Here is a 10,204-nt window from a genome sequence, read left to right as displayed (position 1 = left end):
GGCTCAAGCGGGGGTGCTGCACACGAAGAAGTGGCAAGCCCGGATTGCCAGCCAAGTCAATGCAGACATCTAGTGCACAATGTGTGGGCAGGATGAGGATTCTATCGAGCATGCTGTTCTGTTGTTAGATCACTCCACCCCTGCCAACCGAATGGATGTACCCTTCTGCAGGCGCAATGTTTCGACTCAGGTCAGCCGACAGAGGGCGGAGCGACCGACAGCGAGGTGTATGACCAAGAAGCCTTTTCCAAAGCCAGGGCGGTCGAAACAACTAAACGCCGCCTTGAAAATTGGAATACGCTCAAGTGATGGGTGGTGGTGACACGGCGGGACAGACTCTGTCGTAGCATCCCAAAAAATTTGGCTAGGACTTAGGCAGTGACTGCTACAACCAGGTCGAAATAACGCAAACGTTATTTCAACCCATGACGTCACATCTGGTTTGAAGAAAAGACGTCACGTCTGGCATTTATTTAGCTGTTTGAGCTATGTTTGAGTCGAGCCGAGCATGGCTTTTAGCACCAGTAAGGCCGGTTAGCGGGAAGAGCGTGAAATCGTGTTGCATGTGAGTAATTTGTTCTTTCTATCTTTAAATATGCACATACTGGGCGATTGCCTGTTATCTGACACTCGGCATTCCGTTGTAAACTTCCTTGCACCCGAATATTTTGTGTTAGCAGATAACCCAGGACTAGCATGGAGCCCGCTTGCCCGCCAGTGGACCCAAAGGCCCAGAGGGAAAGACTCATCTGTTTTATCGTAAGTTCTGCTCAAAAGCTCTCTGAAGGTCTACGGAAAAGAGGAAGCGCTGAGCGAGTTTTTATATCTTTTGTCAACCCAGCCCAACGTAACTCATGGTCATGTATCACATGCATATTTACCAGCTTTTGCGTGCTCCCGAAAAAAGGCGGGAAACTTTTGACAACAGTCCCGTTGAGCCACTAATAAAGCCGGTCGTGAGTTGAACTAACCGTTTGTGCGATGAATTTTGTACGCAGTTTGATTTTTTGTGGCCCCGCGGCTGGGAAAGTCTGTTGAGTGTTGACTTGTTGCACTTTACAGTTGTGTGCTCTTGTTACAATTCGCTTTCTAAAACAGGTGCAAAAATTGTTTCGAGATAAGCGATTACGCTTTGGTGTCTGCAGAGCGAAACATGTTTTTCTTTTAAATTCATATTTATTTCAGAAAACAGCACTTGAAAAACTGGCAGGCAGTTTTCTGGTATGCACGGACCTTCCCGATTCCTGCTTCGAGTCTGGCGTTCACTTGCTGGTGCAGAGGCTGAACAAATGGGACTTTAAAATGCTGAGGCAGCAAAGGCTTTAAGGCGCCACAAGGTGAGCCCTCCACCTTCAGTGATATTTTAAAATCAGTGCTGTGCCACCTGCACCGAACATTGGTTTTACATGGGGAAGGTGTTTGGACTTAGGTGGCCAACTAGCATGGAGCACATGAGGCAACTGGAAAAGCAAGCTTCCTTTTAAGGCCTCTAATCTTAAGACCTTTTTACAGCTGTTGCTGTAAAGAGGCCTTAAAGAGATGAACACTGTGGACAATGTGCATGACGTCCTTTGGCTGGGAGCTTGTGAGGTGCATAAAGCTCACAAGGCACTGTTGCAGTGTGTGACAGGTCATTGTGGTGATATTAGAAAAAGACATAGTACAGCACAATGGGGCAGAGAAAAGGAGCACACAGGATAAGCGCTCGTCCTGTGTGCTCCTTTTCTTTTCTGCGCTATGTCTTCTAATATGCTATGCCAACAAGCCCAAACAACCACTTTGTCAGGAATGTGGTCATGATAGGTTTCTTTGATTTGGCTGCACTCTCTGTACTAGTTCTGTGAAGTTCTGCGGTGGTGCTGGCAGCGTGCAACAACAGCTCAGGCAGTTCAAATGCAGCTTGGCACTGGCCGCTTCCAAAACGAATGGTTGAGTGCAGGCCTGATTGTCTGATAGCCTTGCTGTCATCACGAAATTGCAGCCAACTGCATGCCGCCGACACCAACGACCACTAAAATCCTGAAACACTTGGAAGAATTTTCAAGCAGCAAATCGCAAAGAAGTCTTACCATGAACCTGCTCTAGGAAATCGTCATTTCACAGAAAAAAAATTGTAGCATGTATACACACAGGCAACTTACGAATTAGCGCTGAAATGCTGCCCATGCGACTCGACCGCTTAGGTTTTCATTATGACGCCTCAAACAGTCACTCAGCTCCTTTATGTGTAGGTCGAAGAAGCAGAGAAGGTATGGCATGTGTTATATAATGGAATGATGACAGGTATTTGCTGAAAGGTTATGGTTTAGGGGGTTTAACGTCCTAAAGCCACTCGGGCTATGAAGGACGCCGTAGTGAAGGGCTCCAGAAATTTTGACCACCTGGTGTTCTCTAAGGGAGCTGCTGACCCGAAGAACATGGGTTCGATCCCAGCGGCGGGGGTCGAATTTTGATGGAAGTGAAATTCTAGAGGCCCGTGTACTGTGCGATGTCGGTGCACGTTAAGGAACCCCAGGTGGTCGAAATTTCCAGAGCCCTTCACTACAGTGTTCCTCATAGCCTGAGTCGCTTTGGGACGTTAAACCCCATAAACCAAACCAATCTTTTTTGTAATGAGGTGTAAGGCATTATTATACATGGATTACCATGTGGTGTGCTCCTATGTCATCTAGATAATTTATAACTGAATTTCTTTCTCGTGCTGTTTCAGTTTCAACAGCTGAATGGTGACTGTGACCTTAAAGAGAGGATGTAGGTCATGTGAGGCGTGAAAAACTGCAATATAATTGATGGTTTTACATTTGTTGTCATTCCTCCTCTTGAGGAAGGCTGGCTTCAGCAGTGCAGTCAATGAAAACGATAAAGTAGCAATTATATCGCAGTTTTTCTATGTCTCTAATTACCTAAAACCTCTCTTTGTCATCACAGCTCTCATTTGGCTGTTTAAACTGAAACAGCATGACAGAAAAATTCGATGAATTATTTAGTGGTCGCAGGCGAACACCACATAGTGATTCATGCATTGTAGTGTCTTTCGTTTCATTATAAAGAAGAAAACTTGCCACCAAAATGAGGTCTCTACGCTCCCTTAACGTGCACTGACATCGCACAGTACACGGGCCCCTAGAATTATGCCTCCATCAAAATTCCAGAGGCCCGTGTACTGTGATGTCAGTGCACGTTAAAGAACCCCAGGTGGTCGAAATTCCCGGAGCCCTTCACTATGGCGTCCCTCATAGCCATAGTCGATTGCTTTGGGACATTAAACCTCCATAAACTGCATCTTTGCTTTGTATATGCTCATCTCCATAAACGTGAGGCCAAAGCATGGCAGATACAAGAAGAAGCATGGACTCAGTATGCAGCAAATGTAATATTGCTAGTAATTAATTACTTTTCTGTGAAATTACTGCTTGAAAATAGTCTATTACATTACTAAATTACCAGTCCACAAAAGTAATTTAATTTCTGTAACCATATTACAGTAATTTAATTGCTGGCTAGTCTGCCACTCACTGATTTCAAGGTGATTGCACACTGCTTTTCAATGAATGCAAAATCCTTACATGATAGCTTCTGCAAATGGTACGAAACAAGGCCCTTTGCATTTTTAAGGCAAAGGTTTGTGCCACATTACCTTTTATTTTTTTCTCTCGCCCCCTGCTTCTTCCCCTTCATATTTTTTTTGATGTTATGAATGCAATGTTTTAGCAACAAGCTTGAATTAGCCCCTATGAAAAATTTTTTTCCTGGTCTGCACGTGACTCTCTCTATGTCCAGGTTTCACTCAATTTCCTAGTCCCTGGCATTTATTGGCACTTTCACTTCATTAAAACTTTTGTGAATGTGGTGGCACAAATTTTGAAAAGTTATTTTTCTAGTGCTAGAAAGTTGTTTCCTTATTTTTGTCTTCCATGGGGGTAAAGTTTCATGGCATGTCCAGTCCGTCAACTATTTCTTACCGTTCTCAGATACTTTGTCCCGTTACACTCGTGCATTGTGGAAGAGCCACAGCTGCTCTCAAGGTGCTTTGTGTCTGTTTGTGCAGGGCAGCAGCGGCGTCTTCTCCGCAGTGCTAAAGTGCATGTGGGCAAAGCATCCAAAAGTGATGACTTCCTTGGCTGGCATTTTCTCTTGGTCTCTGAATGCATCATATGGTCAGAATTTGGCAAAATTATGGACATGTATACCAGGCAATTGATTCAAAAACTTATCCAGGATTTCTATTGTGAACAAAAATCGCACAACACGCATAATTTTTGGTTTTGTGATACTGCAGATTACACAAACCAAGAACAGAACAGCAAAGTTCTACTGTATTTCTTTGAAGGGCTGTGACGATTTTAAAGGGTGTCTGGCAACATATAATTGTAAAGAGGAATTTCGTTTACCTAGAAAAATCGGGGAATTGTGAGGGATACCATCAAGAAAGTGGTCAAGTCTCGTAAAAGGACGGAATGAAATTAACGTAGAGGTCTGTTCTGAGTTTTAACGATACTGTGAGTGTCCAGCACACGGTCTGTTCATATTGGCATGACATATTTTTGCTTGAATGAGTATTAGGCATGGCAGCCTGTCTGTTTTAGCTCTATTTTTTTGTCTTTAATTAAGTGAGCATTGTATATACTGGTTGGTTCTGTACAGGTTGCCAAACTCCTCATTAAATTTGGTCTGGTGCTTATGAATAGACACAGCTACATTCAAAAGTGTTTTCTGTGGAATAAGCCACAGTCATAGTAATGTGCAGAATTCATGCACTTTCAGCATACTGATGCGAGATGCCACGCCACCTGTCACGGATCTCTCCGGAGAACACTCGGACTCAAAGAATGGACTAGGCGACGGGTGTACCCACACAAATGCACATTTAATACACCCTACATGACACACACACTAGAACACAAAACTAACAAAACTAACACAACACACACAGGCTATAAATACAGACGACCGACCCGGGCACACTGCTACCAGCGTCTACTACTAGTGTTCTACTATTCGTGGTCGGCGTTCGTGCTCACGGTTGGTTCGGTGCGGCTTCAGCGTTGTATGGCTCCTGTAGCCGGCGTCAAGGCAGCGTTCGGCGTGCTTGGGCTGGCGTTGCTGGCGGCGTTCAACGTGCTTGGGCTGGTGTCGCTGGCGGCGTCGCTGGCTGTGTCGTACAAGCTCCTGGTCCAAGCGCCCGTGGAGGTGATGCCGGTGTTGTTGGCGTTGGGGGCACCACCCGGATGAGTGGCAACAGCGCTAGAGACACCCCTGGCCGTAGCAGGTAGTAGCGTCCTCTGTTGACTCCCCGGAACGGGCTCAAGCACAGCAGGAAGTCAATGATGCGAAGTCATGGAACGCGAGCTCTCCGGAGCAGTAGCCGGCGTCGCTCTCTTCCAGCCGATGTGTCCCTGACCCGCCGGAGCCTCCGCTTATCTGCTGTTTCCTCCCTGTGCCTCGCTCTCACTCGCCCTTTTATAGCCTCGGTGTTAGTCCATTTGTCGTCTTCGTCTCTTCTCCACCAATCATCTCTCTCCACCTCACCGAATGCTTCTCCACCAATCATCTCTCTCCACCTCAACGAATGCTTCTTCTTCCTCTTCTTTATTCTTCGGTTAATTTGCGTCGTCTTCTGCACACCTTTTTCCTTTAAAATTTAATTTAGGCTCCTTAAAGGGAAGCTGAAGTACTTTTCAAAAAATGAGTTCTCTTCGTCTTTTTATAGGCTTTAGTCCGCTGAAAAGGAATATCTGATTCAAGAAGAGCGGACAATGTAAAAAGCTGTTTTTTAGAAGAAAACGCGCCCCATCGCCTCAGGGCGCCGAACGAATGCCGCTCTTGCCCGCGATTGGCCAGGACTGTCGTGACGTCATCCTTGGGGATCTACGGCTGGCACCGACGGCGTTGCTGCGTAGCGCATTGATTCAGCTGGCTTTTAAGGACTACGTTTTGGAAATTATGGATAATTAAAGCAGTGTTGAACAGTTTGGTCTTTCATCATGCATTTTCGAGCCATCAGCAGCTTCAGAAAACGGCGGAACCAACGACGCCGCGGATTGCGCCGGCATAATAATAATTGGTTTTTTGGGGAAAGGAAATGGCGCAGTATCTGTCTCATATATCGTTGGACACCTGAACCGCGCTGTAAGGGAAGGGATAAGAGAAGGAGTGAAAGAAGAAAGGAAGAATTAGGTGCCGTAGTGGAGGGCTCCGGAATAATTTCGACCACCTGGACATCTTTAATGCAGCGAAAATCAAGTCGCGACATTTTCACGCGTAGGAAACCTCGAATTGATAGATGGATGGATGACAGCTTTTATTTCCACCGGAAATGGAGATCCCTTACTACTCACCGCCCCCAGCACGCAGGCATGGATGGCGGGGGCCGGAGCCTCTGTGGCTAAAAGCTAAAAAAAAAGATTTTATCTCTTCGCGGCCTCATCCGCCAGGCGGATTAGATTGTTTCTGCCGAGCGGGTTCTTCGCTGCGCAGCAGGGGTAACCAGCTTTCTCTGCTATCAATATCTTCGTCCACTCCAGGGTAGTCAGCGCATTTCCATATTCTTTGCTTCCGGGTAACCGTGGAACCGCCGGAATGTCGGAACCTGGCCATTCCGAAATCGTTGAGAACTACTGAATAAACAGAAAAGTGGTGCCACTGCTGGATAAGAAGCTAAGTAATAGAGAAGTGACCACACGGCGCGTGCAAGCCGGAAATTTCGTTAGCCCTGTATGGTACTTGCACGTCCTACCTGGGTAACAGGAAAACCAAGTCTCGACTGATACGTATGTTTTGCGTAGGTGAATGCGCGTGCTTATCTTTTGTGTAGGTGCAAGTAGCAATGAAAGAAAAGGACCTTGCGCTGAAACGTTGTTCTGTACCGCTGCAGCATAAAAGCCTGGCCGCCAACTTCTGTCCAGCGACATTCTGTGTGTCTTCTCCTGGTCCTGCGTCTTTTTATCGCTGGTTTATTTTTTTCTTCACGAACTTCTTGTAACGCCTGTAGGCGTGATCTAAATCAGATCACCGGCACGCTTACACGAGTCGCGCGAGGTAAAGCATAAGTTTGTTCGTGTATTTATGGTTACTTGCCTAATTACTCCCGAAGGCCTTTTAGAACTACAAACGAATGCCAAAATGGATGAGTTGGAGTGGGTTCACTGCTGTACTGCAGCGCGAAGGGACGAGGCGACTGGGCGGCAAGCTCCCGTGTGCGCTTTCCTTCTTTCACATGTTCGGGCTACTGTTCAGCCATGGAACTTCTGCACTTACCTCCGTACGTTGTTTTTTTTTTAATGCTGAACACGTTTTTGAAGAATAAATATGGCTGCGTTTCGGAGCTCGCAGTGTTGCTCATCAAAACTAGTCTGCTGCGAGATGCTGCTCCAGCAGAATTTCTTGTGGATGACATACATGTATACGTAACGCAGCTGACAACTTTGCCGTTCTGACTCAAGGACAAATTAGCATGAATTCTGGCACCATTGCCGACCGTCAGCCATGACCAAGCGCTCATGAATGCAAATATTTGCTTTGGTTAAGTATATTCTAGGATTATATAATCGCGTTTTGTTAAGTTAGGCGCAGGTGCGTTTGCTGTGCGCTGATGAAAGATTTCGAGAATTGCTTGTGCTGCCATGAGGTGCAAGCAATCAAGAAAAAGCGAAAAGGCACACAGTGCGTAGGAAGCTTAAAAGAGTTCGACTGTGGGCCTTAAAGACAGTGCTGGAAGTGGCCTTAGCTCAGCATGGATGTGAACCAGCTGGAAAAGGCAGAGTTTACAAACAGATAAGAAAATAATATAACGAAAAGAGAAATATTGATGCACATATTTTGTCCAGGCAGTTTCGGCATGCTGCGTACCACAAGATTGTCTGGTTAACGTGGAAGAGGCTGGGGAGAACAACCAACGGATTCTACCAAGCTGTGTGCTGATGCTGTTCGAAAGAAGTACTATGCCGAAACTGGTTTATATACAGGCTTCAACCATTACACGGAACGCCTGAACGAGAGAAAGTAAACGGCACTGGCAGAAGATTACGTTGATCCGCAGCGAAGCAAGCGCAGCCGGACGGCCGGCCGACTCTCCGCGAACGGCGTCACTTCCGCCAGTTCTCCCTCTCTGCCGTCCCCCCACCCGGTGCTTCCGGAAGCGACGAGGGTGTGCCGGCGGCGTGTTTTTAAGAAGCGATTGCAGCTCTGTTTGCGGACAGAATCGGGAAAAAATTTATGCACCTGATTTTCAAGGTCTTTTTATTCTCAACCACAGCGTTTCATGCAATTTGAAAACCGTTTCAGCTTCCCTTTAATATATGTGACACCACCCCAGTGCGACATCAAAATCGATCCGTAATTCTTGCTCTCAGGCCTCATCAATCTTTTAGGCTATTGCGGAAACAAACGGAGGCTAGTTTCTCTGCTGTTCGAGCTGTGATGACGAGGTCGTGAAAAGCTGTTACTTTTTGTGGAAATCGCTTGGTGCTTGTCCTGTGGCATTGCTGCTATCGAAAGGGATGCCAGAATGTGCCTTCATTGGAAAGGCAGTAAAAGGCAGTGCTTCTGAGTGATGAGCAAACCAACCTTTGTCAGTCCCCTTGTTCAAGGGTTTCTTCTTGAAAGCCTGAAATATTTTTTTTAGTACAATGAGCAGTGTATAAAGCCCTTGAAAGCATGCAGAGTGTTCCGTTTAGAAATTTTCGGTGCTATGATCTTTGCCAAAGGGCCGAGAAGTGAAAAGCCGAAATATTGTCGTTCAGCAGCTCACAAACTCAAGTTGTCGTGTTTTTTTCCTGAACACAGTTGTGACTCAGACAAATTGTACCTTTCTACATGATTTTCCCTCATTCATTGAGGTGCTCAATAAGCTTTAGGATGCGATAAATTATGAAGAGGGATGAAATATTTGTGTGAAATGTTTCTTTTCATCACTGCATTTTGTGGAAACATGTTTGTATTGTAATTTCAAATATGTTTTATCATTTGAACTGCTCGAAAATAAAGCATATCGCCGCACTGGCTGGCATTTCGAAAGGCCCTGATATGCACAGCATGTGTATGAGAGCTAGCAGACGATGCAGCGGTCCCTGTGTCACTACTTTTGGAGCCCACATGGCCAGGGTTGCTGCTCTTCCTCGGGAGTGACATCATAATGCACCCCGACACTCAGGAACGGAAATCGCTCAGTATAAATAATGCAGCAATATTTAACGTGCATATTTGAATTGCGGAGCACGTATCACGCACCGGGTGGGAGTATGCAAGGTTTGAAACTAAGAACACTCCAACCAAAAATTTGATGTCTCCGCCCCTTTAAGGTTTTGGGTTAAGCATATGGAGCTTCTGACCTCGTGTGTGCCAGCGTCAGAAGCCTTTCAGAAACCCTTTCGTTGTTCGTCCTGACTATTTTTATTCATTCTTGGTCTCTGCCTTGTACACACTTCTTTTTGTGTGTGATTTCTCTGGCACATCTTGAACAATGTTCCTTTTATCCTTTTTTTTGACGACCTTTCTAATGTCCATATGCAAAGCCGCTACAGGAGTGCGTGGGCTGCTGCTGTAGCCTCTTGGGAGATGTCCTTATCTTTTTTCCCCCATATGAATTCCATTTTTTGTGTATTTGTTTGTGGGTTTCTTTTAGTGATTTATTAGTTGCATTTTATTGCTCTGAGCTTGCATACTTTTTCTCTTTTCATGGCATCCAACCCTGTGTATGGCTGACACTAGTGGAGGGACTGCAGCAGCCGACCTTGCATGGCGCGGCATTCTCTGGTCCAAGGCACCTATTCCCCGTTCCAGGCTACTGGCTAAAGATTGTGCCCACAAGTCTGCACCTTGGTCTACAGGCAGAGTCGCATTAGGCCCACGTTGGCCAGGACTTCCTTGCCAAATAAAGTATTCCTACCGACACGCCTTGTCAGTAATTGATGAAGCGTATGAATAAATGAGTAACAACTTCATTGGCCGTATAGAAAAACCGTGTTACAAAGCAGTTTTTTTTTTGTAAGGCCATACCCAACCACCACATTGTTTCCTCTGGGTAACCTACTGATCTTTGAGGTAAGTGCTTGCCGTGTGTCGCATCACAGTCTGAAGTGTTGCTGTAGAACCACTTATTGTCTTCCTGTTTATGCCATTGCAGCAGAGAATGCTCCACAAAACTAATGAAAAAAAATTTTGCCAACATACTGCTTTGAGAAAACTGCTAAACGGGTGCAGAAGC

General features: G+C 45.8%; 1 long non-coding RNA gene across 1 annotated transcript; it reads left to right on the top strand.

Moving 5' to 3' along the window:
* The first annotated feature begins 563 nt into the window (after positions 1–563).
* LOC144104024 (uncharacterized) lies at positions 564–9,858 on the top strand. Its single transcript, XR_013308415.1, has 3 exons — positions 564–759; positions 1,186–1,337; positions 9,709–9,858. It is a non-coding gene; the product is annotated as an uncharacterized LOC144104024 (long non-coding RNA).
* The last annotated feature ends 346 nt before the right edge of the window (positions 9,859–10,204 follow it).

This window comes from Amblyomma americanum, chromosome 9 (genome assembly GCF_052857255.1).
Source record: "Amblyomma americanum isolate KBUSLIRL-KWMA chromosome 9, ASM5285725v1, whole genome shotgun sequence".
Lineage (NCBI taxonomy): Eukaryota > Metazoa > Arthropoda > Arachnida > Ixodida > Ixodidae > Amblyomma > Amblyomma americanum.
This window is presented reverse-complemented; position numbering and strand designations above follow the sequence as displayed.